This window comes from Suricata suricatta, chromosome 7, assembly GCF_006229205.1.
Source record: "Suricata suricatta isolate VVHF042 chromosome 7, meerkat_22Aug2017_6uvM2_HiC, whole genome shotgun sequence".
Taxonomy (NCBI): Eukaryota; Metazoa; Chordata; class Mammalia; order Carnivora; family Herpestidae; genus Suricata; species Suricata suricatta.
This window is the reverse complement of record NC_043706.1, coordinates 99677078-99687465: the sequence shown is the minus strand read 5'-3', so window position 1 is coordinate 99687465 and position 10388 is coordinate 99677078.

Here is a 10388-nt window from a genome sequence, read left to right as displayed (position 1 = left end):
ATGTTCATTTATTTTTGAGAGAGAGAGAGTGCGCGTGAGCAGGAGAGGAGCAGAGAGAGAGGGACACAGAATCCAAAGCAGGCTCCAGGCTCTGAGCTGTCAGCACAGGGCCTGATGTGGAGCTGGAACTCACCCACTGTGAGATTATGACCAGAGCCGGAGCCAAAGTTGGAGGCTTAACTAACTGACTGAGCCGCCAGGTGACTCTCTCTTCGGTTTTCTTATCCTGCTGTCTTCTGTCATATTTTTCCAAAAGTATATTATTCTGATCAATTGGTAACACCATCCCAGACTTTCAGCATTGCTAGACATTTATTATATGTTTTGCATCATTTTAATGGCATTTGGTGTTGAGGAGAGACAAATGCTTGCCTAGTTAGTCATCTTGAATCTGATATATCTTGTGTGTTGTTTCCAGTAGTTCTATCTGTTGTATAGCCTCAGAGAGATTAAATAACACACAAAAGTTTATATAGATTCATGTGGAGAAGCCTGGCTGATTTCAAAATAAAAATGATTTTCCACACCTCCACTTTATATTAACATAGTAGAGAACCAAATGCCCAAAGGGTCAGGTAGATGTGTTGTTTATTTAGGATTTTAAGATTTTATTTACCTTCTCTTCTCAGAAGCTTTGTGTTTTGTGCTGGGCTTACACTTTTACTTTTATAAAATATAATTGCAGGTAATGGATCTGACAGCATGAGTGGATTAGTGTATTCATCAGTGGTTTGAGCACTAGAGGAAAAAATACTAATTTAAAACTCCACATTTCATTCTTTAAGCCCATTTCTTATGATTGTAATAAGATAAACAGTTCATTCCCATTAAATATGATTTTAAAAATGTAATTCCATTTTGAGACAGAAAAAGAGGAGAAGAAGGTTATGTGATTTTTCTTTTTTCCAGGAGTTTTCTGTTTAAAACTGCAAGATTAAGATATTATGAATAAGGCTCATAACATTGTTAAAATGTTGAAACTATATACAAATTTGTTTATGTAGAATAACACTATTCTTGACTAATATTTTTTCTTTTTAAATTACAGTAATTGAAATGCTAATTAGTGGTTTTATTTAAGCTTTGAATATTCCTCCAATTTTTCTTTGAACAGAGGACTCCATAGGTGAAAAACTAATCACATCAAAAACGTTTGCTTTATTATAGTTATTTAAATAATAAAATTATAATTTTATTTGTTAGAATATTGAAATTATACCAGACACTCATTACCTGGTATGCTGATGTTGTTAATTAAAAACAAAAATAGCAACATTTTTCAACTTAATTGCACTTGAACAATGAACAGAGAAGCAAATAGGTTTTCACTAGTAAAGCTGTACTTTGCATTTTCAGAGGACATGGATTCTAAGAGAGCAATGTCACTCTAATAGATCGGAGCTTTGTTAAGTCATTTTTTTCATAATGTCAGTTTCTGGTGATCACTGATGGTGGCAGTAATTATGGTGGGGGCACTATTTGACAATGAGACATGGAACACTCAAGACTCCAGCTTTTTTCCTTATACTAAACTTGGACTTGGAGTCAAGTCTTTGTGTGTGTGTGGGTGGGGGGGGGTGAATTTGATGTGAGGGCATTATTGAAAAGGACATTTTTCCACGATAATTTGCACAGTTATTAATAAAACATCTCCTATTACACAATAATTGAATACATTTAATTAAAGTTATGCAATGACAATAATAGAAAAAGACTTCCCTGATGAGTCAGATATGAGTGATGGTAATCAGTCTGAATTGTGCCAAAAAGGAAATAATTCCAGGAGATGAGCTTGATGGCCCTTCTTCAGAAACCCTTGGTTTCCTTATGTAATGAAATTTTAGTAGGAAATGATAAGTTGTGCATTTTCCTCTTAATAAACAGTGACTGTAGCTCAATATATCATAAGCTTTTCCATCATTTGACACATCTTGATGCAGAAGAGCAAATCCCTGACTTCCTTTCATCTTTCCCATGGTTCTTCTAGACAAACTCTGAAAATCTGTCTTTCTGCATCCCAAACAACCAACTAAAGACTCCAGCCTTCTACCTAGAAGGGATTATTTTCACTTAAAGGCCAAGAAAGTGTATCTAGAAACAATTAATGGGTGCACATTCTTAAATTATCTGTTACTAATGATTATCCTATTAGTTATAAAAGATTGTGATAATCTTTTATATGAGCTCATGACGATTGCGTGGATTTAAATTTTCACTCATGGTCTCTCTTATAAAAGAATTCCAAATGATGATTGAGTATATTTCATTTTCTATATTACCAGCATTTAGCAACTGTTTTGCATAGATATGAAGGAATCAAAATTGACTCACAGTTCAGGAAGGGTGAATTCTCCAAAGCACACAGTGATGACCCATCTAATGAACTCTTGGTGATTTGATGTGAAATGGACATTGTTATTAAGTTTGAAACAAAGAAAATTGACTTGGAAAAGAAGAAAAATGCTCCGTTGGAACACAGATAAAAAAATTTAGGACAGTTTAAGGAGATAGTTTTTAATACTGTAAAATAATTTACATTTAACTTTTATTGTCTTTCCCCCCATTGCACACACACATGACAACCTGCACAAACCACTGCAGAACTCCAATGCATGTAACACCCATGAGAAGGTCACACTGTTACTCCTTGTCATATACTGACTTAAATATAATCATTTAAATAATAAGGAAGCAGTGGGGTGTCTGGCTGGCTCAGCTGGTTGAGTGTTGGACTCTTGATTTTGGCTCAGGTTATGATCTCATGGTTGTGGGATCAAGCCCCATGTCGGGCTCCATGCTGGGTCCAGAGCCTGCTTAAAGATTTTTCTCTCTCTCTTCCTCTTCCCTTTCCTCTCCTTGTATGCTCTATTCTTTCTCTCTTTCTCTAAAAATAAACAAACAATAAATAAAAAGGAAGCATCATTTTATGATATGATGACTGTGCTCTATTAGTGGGTGAAAAACATCTGAATCCTGTCCTGATTATGCTATCCCCAGAACAGCCAGTGTTTATTTCATTTCATGGCTCTTGAGAGTTTTTAGGAGGTATGGTCTTCAAATACATTAAATAATATGAATTGGACAGAAAATGCTTCTAAAGCTCTTACAGTTAGTAAGAATATTTTTGTGTGTGTTCATAGCAGCATCATACTTATTTGTGTGTACCTGAAAACTTGCATGACTTAGAAGTCAGTTGTGCCAATGCAGCAGCTGCACATTGGCCTGGACCATAGGTCCTTGTGAAGAGGAATTTGATGATATAAATATGTGAAGGGCAGCATGGACATGATGATATTTACAATATGCTTGGGCTGTCTTAGTCAAGTCTGGTTGGACACAGGAAGGCATATTGTCTTGTTATAGACTGGGTGGGATTGTTTCTGTTTATGGAACATGAACAGATACATCCAAGGTTAGCCTGGCTGAATGTGATGAGAATTGGACTTTAGAAATCTGGCTTAACCATCTGGCTTTGTCTATCACAAGTTTCTTTTTTTCACCAAATTACTTAACATTTGAGCCTCAGTTTTATCGTTTTAGATGTCTCACTTCAAAATTGCAGGATATTTAAAAAGTCACAATTTACTATATAAAGTGATTTAAAGGTAACGTAATAAAAATAATATTACTTTCATATATGCGAAATGCGGAGAGTGGTCATGCTGTTTATTCTGAAAACATGCCTATAGGGGCTTTAAGTGCTTTTGAATAGACTCTATCATCCACAGTCCCACGACACCAGTAGGAAGGACTAGTGTTAGGTCTGGGCTTTCTCCTTCCTTCAGTGTCTTCCTTTGCTAGTGCTCAGATTAGGAGTCACTGACAGCGAGCTCACCTGAGGTCACAGCAAACCACTATCAGTGGCATAAACCTGTAATTGTTGCAGTAATGGCTTGACTTAAAATCAGAAACTCTTTGAATTTTGAAACACGATAAAGAAATTTCTGTTCAATATGGTTCTTCATTAAAGGTTCTTGGGCCCTTTCCATAGAATATAGAACATTTAGATAAATTATGCTGAATAGCCTAGCATTTTATAAACTCTTACAAGCATTTTCTATTTTCTGAGTCAAAATTAATTCTACTTTCTTCCTCACATGTCCCTGCAGGATAAAGCTTCTAGCCAAAACTTTGGTGGGGACAATTCTGCAAAGAACAACAAGTTCATTGATCAAGATACTGTAGTGGCTGCTTTCCAGAAGAGAAATAAGATTCCCTTTCTTTTATGTGCTATTAACTCATGCTGATGGCTTGTGACCAGTGTGATTCCTCAGGCACTTTCTTACCTTCTCGGCCATCCACCTTCAGGCACAAGTCACTGTGATTGGATCAACCAGAGAGCTTGGTCAGGGATATCTTGTAACATTACAGCTTCTAATGGAAAGAATATACAACATAATTGGGACCCTGCCATGGCAGATGGCCCAGGGCATCAGCTTTCTAATATTGCTCTTCTAAGCTTGTAGAGAAGTATGCAGTTGAGTGCACTGAACTAATCAAGACCCAAGAGTGGCATATGTGCTGTCATAATTAACTGGAAAAAGGTAGTACACTATTTCAAACCTTCATGCTATAAAGCTTTGCTCCTCATAGTGTGGTCCTTAGATCACAATTCTCTGAGAGCTAGTTGTGAATGGAGACTTTCAGGTCCAACTTCAGATATACGGAATTAAAAACTGCATTTTAACAAGGTCTCTGGTGCTTTATATGAACACTGAAGTTTGAAAATCACCTCTTTAAATTTGTAGCACATGGTAACATAAAAGTTCAATTTCTAGCCTTCCTTAGTTATGTCATTTTAGTATTTTTTCTGTTTTCTTTCTTAGCTTGATTTTTATCTTCAATAATGATGGATCTATAGACCTCTAATATGTAGATATCTTCTTTCACTTAATGTTAAAGCTTTTATCAAGGTTTTTGTAACATTCCAGTCACATTAGTCCAGGCTCTGGACCAGCTCTTCAAGAGGGCCCTTGACTTTTAGTAAAATCAAAGCAACTAGCATCCAACATCTTGATGTCCTACTAATCCATTTTAATTTGGCCTTTGCATTTTGGACAAATGGTGGGGGGAACTGGTATAGATCTTTGCATAGGTCCTACACATTTGAGGAGATGTGTACTAATTAGGAAAAATTCCAACTTACATCACATGTTATATTATTTACATTGGCAATTACAGTTAAGTGGTATCTGACCAAGCTACATATGTCTGCCTGTGCTCTAATGTGTACAGTTGAATATAAGCCAGGAGATCAGGAAGAATTTCCTAGTCATTTCAGCACATATTTTATGATAGACTGGGGAAGAACCAGTCTATGTAATATCACCAGTTTTGACTTTGGAGATTCTTTGACACTTGAGGAATGATAAAGAGCTAGAGGAGGAGCTGTGGAGTGGAGGTAGAGATGATATTCTTTCTTTTTGACTGAAATGTGGGATGCTTGAAAGGGGGGGTAATACTGTACAGAGATGGAATCTTTGTAGCCTAATGGGAAGAAATCTAGGAGAATTCATTCACCTAATGCATCAGAATGAGTGGTCTTTAGTTAATGTATAGTAGCTTGGTCACTGCTTGCTGATTGTGGTGGTTTGAAGAAATGTGGCATAACTGGGATGGTTAGATTTTTCTTCTTCATTTTTAAAATGTTAATTTATTTTTGAGAAGAGAGAGAGAGAGAGAGAGAGAGAGAGAGAGAGAGAGATAGTAAGAGTGGGGGAGAGGCAGAGAGAAAGGGAGACACAGAGTCTGAAGCAGGCTCCAGGCTCTGAGCTGTTAGCACAGAGCTCGAAATCACAGACGATGAGATCATGACCTAAGCTAAGTCAGATGCTTAACCAACTGAGCCACCCAGGTGCCCAGGTATGGTTATATATTACTAAATACTGAAAAGAAATTAATTCTGAACAGTACATGATACTCCAAGTTGAGGGTATCTTTGCTTGCTAGCTAGAAACACAGTGATACTGAGTGTTTTATTAAGGTATTCCCATTAGCATAGAAATAAATGGAAAAACAAAACTTCATTAGATAAATTTTCCAGTTCAGGAGGTGCTTTGGCATAGCACTGTCATCCCTACCAGCCTCCATCAGGGAGCATAAACTATTTGCAAGTGATGACAATTGTGTGTTGGCAAGCCTTTTCAGAGCATGAGAGATTTTAATTACCTTGAGGGATAAGGTTGAAACTGTCACCAGTCAAATGTCTTTTCTATTGCTCTTGGAGGATATGAAACAAAATATCTCTGAACAAAGTATGAACACAAGTCCAGAAAAGACTTTTTATCCCTTGCGTTCAGTTCCTCTAGCTGCTGTAACAAATCCTCAAAAACTTGGTGGCATAAAACAACAGAAATTTATTCTTTCACAGTTGTAGAGGCTAGACATCTGAAGTCAAGATCTCAGCAGGTCCGTGTTCCCCCTGAAGCTGTAGGAGAGTTTTTTTTTTCTTTTTTCTTCTAGCTTCTGGTGGCTGACAGCATTCCTGGGCTTATGGTCGCATCACTGCAATCTCTGCTTCTGTGGTACATTGCTTCCTGCTCTTCTCTGAATGTGTCAAAACTCCTCCTGCCTTTTTCTCATAAGTTACATGTGAAAACATTTAGGGCCCACCTGTGTAATCCAAGATAAACTCTTCCTCTCAAGAGGAATGATTAAGTTTCACTTCTTGGGAGGTAATATCCACTCTTTAGCTATAAAAGGTAACATTCAAAGGTTCCGTAGATTAGGAAATGGATATATCTCTTGGAGGGGGCATTATTTAACCCATTATAATCACCCCCGCCACTGATTCTGTGTGAAAAACATTAAATAGTTGCAAACATCTTGGAAGATTCATCAGTTACTATGAGTGGAGAGTCAAATATCAGACTTATCTACCCAAATGTCTCACTCCTTTGATTCAAAGCTTGTGTCCTGGAATTCAGATCTTTCGTCAGACAAGGAATGGCCAGGATCAGCTTATGGCTTGGGAAGAGAGATGTGACACTGGCCTATAGACATGAGGAAGTCTATCATTGTGAGGAATCTAAGTCCCTGTGGTTTATACAGATTGACACCCACATGGGTAGGCTAATGTAGAGCTACATGAGAGTCTTGGGGAAAGAGCACAGCCACTAGTTATAGTCTGTCGGATATGAAGCTTGATGTCTTATTTATAAACTTAATGTTTACTATTACAGTGGTTTATCATGCATAACGTAAAGGAACATATTTGAGGGCTTCTTTCTAAGTGAGGTCTGAAATCCCGCTCACAAATGTTCCTTCACTAAACTGGATATTATGGGCAGAGTGGGTGGCTTTCTCAGAGGGTTATAGTTTGCATATTAACCACAGATGTGTTATGTATCAGAGCTACACATGTTCTGTGTCAGAGGCCCCTCCATGTGGAATCACACCATATCTAGTAGAGAGGTCTATGACATCGATGCCATCTGGGTTAACAAAAGGGCTGCTTATGGTAAAGAAGAGAGAGAGAGAGAAAGAGAGAGAGAGAGAGAGAGAGAGAGAATGTGGGTGGGAGCTTTGGGCTATATCCCCTGAACCATTGCCATAGCATTAGTGACTCATATTTCCTCACTTTCTTTGCTGCTGTCTTCAGATGAGAGGAGGGAGCATGCAGAGAGTGAATACAGAGTACTGTGGTGGTGATTCACAGCTGCAGCTATTTGTGGAAGGAAAAAGGGAACTCTGATCATGTCGGGACACAGGTGTTTTTACAACCTCAGGAGAGTCTGCTCTGTAAATGGATGGAAATATTACAAGTGAATAGTGAGCTGTGTGTGGTGTTGCTGTGGATATAGGTTTTCTTATCTTAGATAACATGCTGTTGGTGCTGCATTAGACTTGGGTTTTTGAAGAAGAAAGAGGCAAGAGAAAATTAGAGATAGCTTTTTCCTCTAACCCAAGAAGGTAAATAAAAGAAGTTCAAGCAAAATATGTTACCTATACCTAATGCAGTCAGCCACATTTATTGTTCCCCAAATTAGTCTCCTTAAAAGTAACTTACCTACATTCCACTTCTTTCTCTAAAAGTAGACATTCAGAATATAAGCATTGCTGGTACTAGGCCACTTTACATGTTACATCAGAAAATTTTCCATCTAGACATAAAGCATTACTGCAAGCATTCTGGAAAAACTCAGTTACATAAAACTTGCTCAGATCCAGATTTATAAGTTTCCTGATCGGATTCCTTCTAAACAAAGAAGAAAAATGGAGAGTAAGTTGCTACAGGAAATTATTTCATTTGATAAAAATCATCAAAGCAGCTGAGAGATTTGACAGAGCTGTTCAATTTAGGGAGGTTTAGTGATTGCCTAATAGATGAACTAAGTACATCTGTATGCCACCAGCAAAGTGGAAACACCAAAACAATTTAGAAAAGGGCCAAGGTAATACTAATGGAAAAACAAGATTAAGTTGAACTTTATTTTGCATCTACTTATCACTTTTATTTTGACTTATAAGTGGGTGCTCCCATGATCTTTTTGTTGCTTAAGTCTTTGAAAATCTAATTGTAGTATATTCTGGATTGCAGGAATCAAGATGCTATTGGGAGTAAACAAATATGTGGGCATCCTGTGTTATTCATACAGTGTTATTAGAATAATGCTACCACCTTCCCTCCTTGTTCATTGATATTTAAGATGGTTCCAAAGACACTCATTGGTCAACAGCAGAGGACAAATGAATAGTTTTAACAGTTATGCAGTTTAAACGAGGAGAAACATTCAAGTTACTGATTACCACTGAATGCTTAGCATAGGCAGCTCAGTCTAAAGCTGTGTACCAGCAAGGGCACCTTCACTCCAGTGACAGACAAGGAGATGAAATCCAGAGATGGGGTCTTCCTGAAAATTTTAGATGCTCATGGCAGGTATAAGCTAGTGGACCATGGAAGAGGCTTCTATCTAGTGGTGAAGTAGTAAAAATTCTTGCAAGTTAATAATGTGGGATAGTTACTCAGAACTGAAGCTATTAAGGTAATGGACCACAACAACCATTTATAAATTAGGTAAATTATGGCAAGGTGGTGGTAATGGTGGTGGCATTTGGTAATGGTAGTCACCCATTGCTTCCTCCTGACAGTAATGCTTGTGATTGGATGAGCTGTCACTCTCCTTCAATGGGGCGGATTAGCCCTGGGAAGTAACCTAAAGGAGGGAGAGGGTCTGACAAGATATGGAGGAGAAAACTTAATACTTCTCCATTTTTGAAGAGTTTCCAAAGAGAAATGAATACCCCCTAGAAATGGACAATTCTTTCCAAAGGGCACAAGCAATTCCACCCAATGGAAGGCTGACAAAATGCTTCCTGTGTGAGTAGTATTTCCCAGTATGTGAATTGCCATAGTACACCCCGGGGTGGGCACTCTTCATAAAGAATGGATCTGTAGTAATTGTATGAAATGGACTTTCTTTTATGCACAGGTTAGATTAGTGAGGAAGTGAGTCAGGGTTGTAACAACAACACAACAACAACAACAACAACAACAACAGCAACTAACTCTTGTCATTTAAAAAGGGCAACTAAGTAAGAGAAGTAATAGCTTACATTACTGAAGGAAAAGAAAAAAATCCAGGCTAAGAAAAGATCAAGAACAATGCATCTCCAGGAATCTTAGAAGGAGAAACTGATGAGCAATCTTATCAGGGTTTTGCCATTAAAATGAGTCAAGTTCATCTGTTTTCCATCTGTTGAAGCTATAGTTATTCAAGGTCTTCCATATGTGATTGTCCAAGCTGGTGATAAGGGTGCTGCTTGTCCAGGAAAGGGCAGAGTACTTTCCTGAGAGTTCTGGAGACAGTCTCCTCAAATGCAAAAGTAATGTGATGTTGGCAATATGAGTGGTAATGCTCAAAGGGAAAAGCAATAGGTATGTCCTGTAGGCCAGAGCTATACCTTTCTTCTTCAAATCTTGTCGCCAATCTCTGGTCATGATGCTCTGCCCACTAATCTTCAAAGAGCTTCTAAGTGAGGAATTAACCCTGTAGCAGTAAGCTTCTGCTTGGCGCCAGCATTTTGTTCAGAATCACCTCTAAACTTAGATGGTACATTTTCATCCCCTGTCGACTCACACAGAGTCCTAACCATGAGGCCAAGTGTGTTGTTGAGCATGAGATGACAGTGTCTGATGTACCGTCATTGAGTGAGGACCACCTGCTCAGGCACTTTATTGGGCCTTCATAGCCTGTGCAGGCCTGCTCCATGTGTACTTGGACTGCTCAACCTAATGGTAAAGTAGAACAGTGAGCATTTGGTACATGAACAACTCAGATTACACATTACCCAGTGATCTAAGTCTGTGTTCAGTATCCATCAGACCCTAGGAGGAAGTCAGGAGCCATTTCCCAGGGGAAATAAGTATGTGTCAAGGGCGATATTTT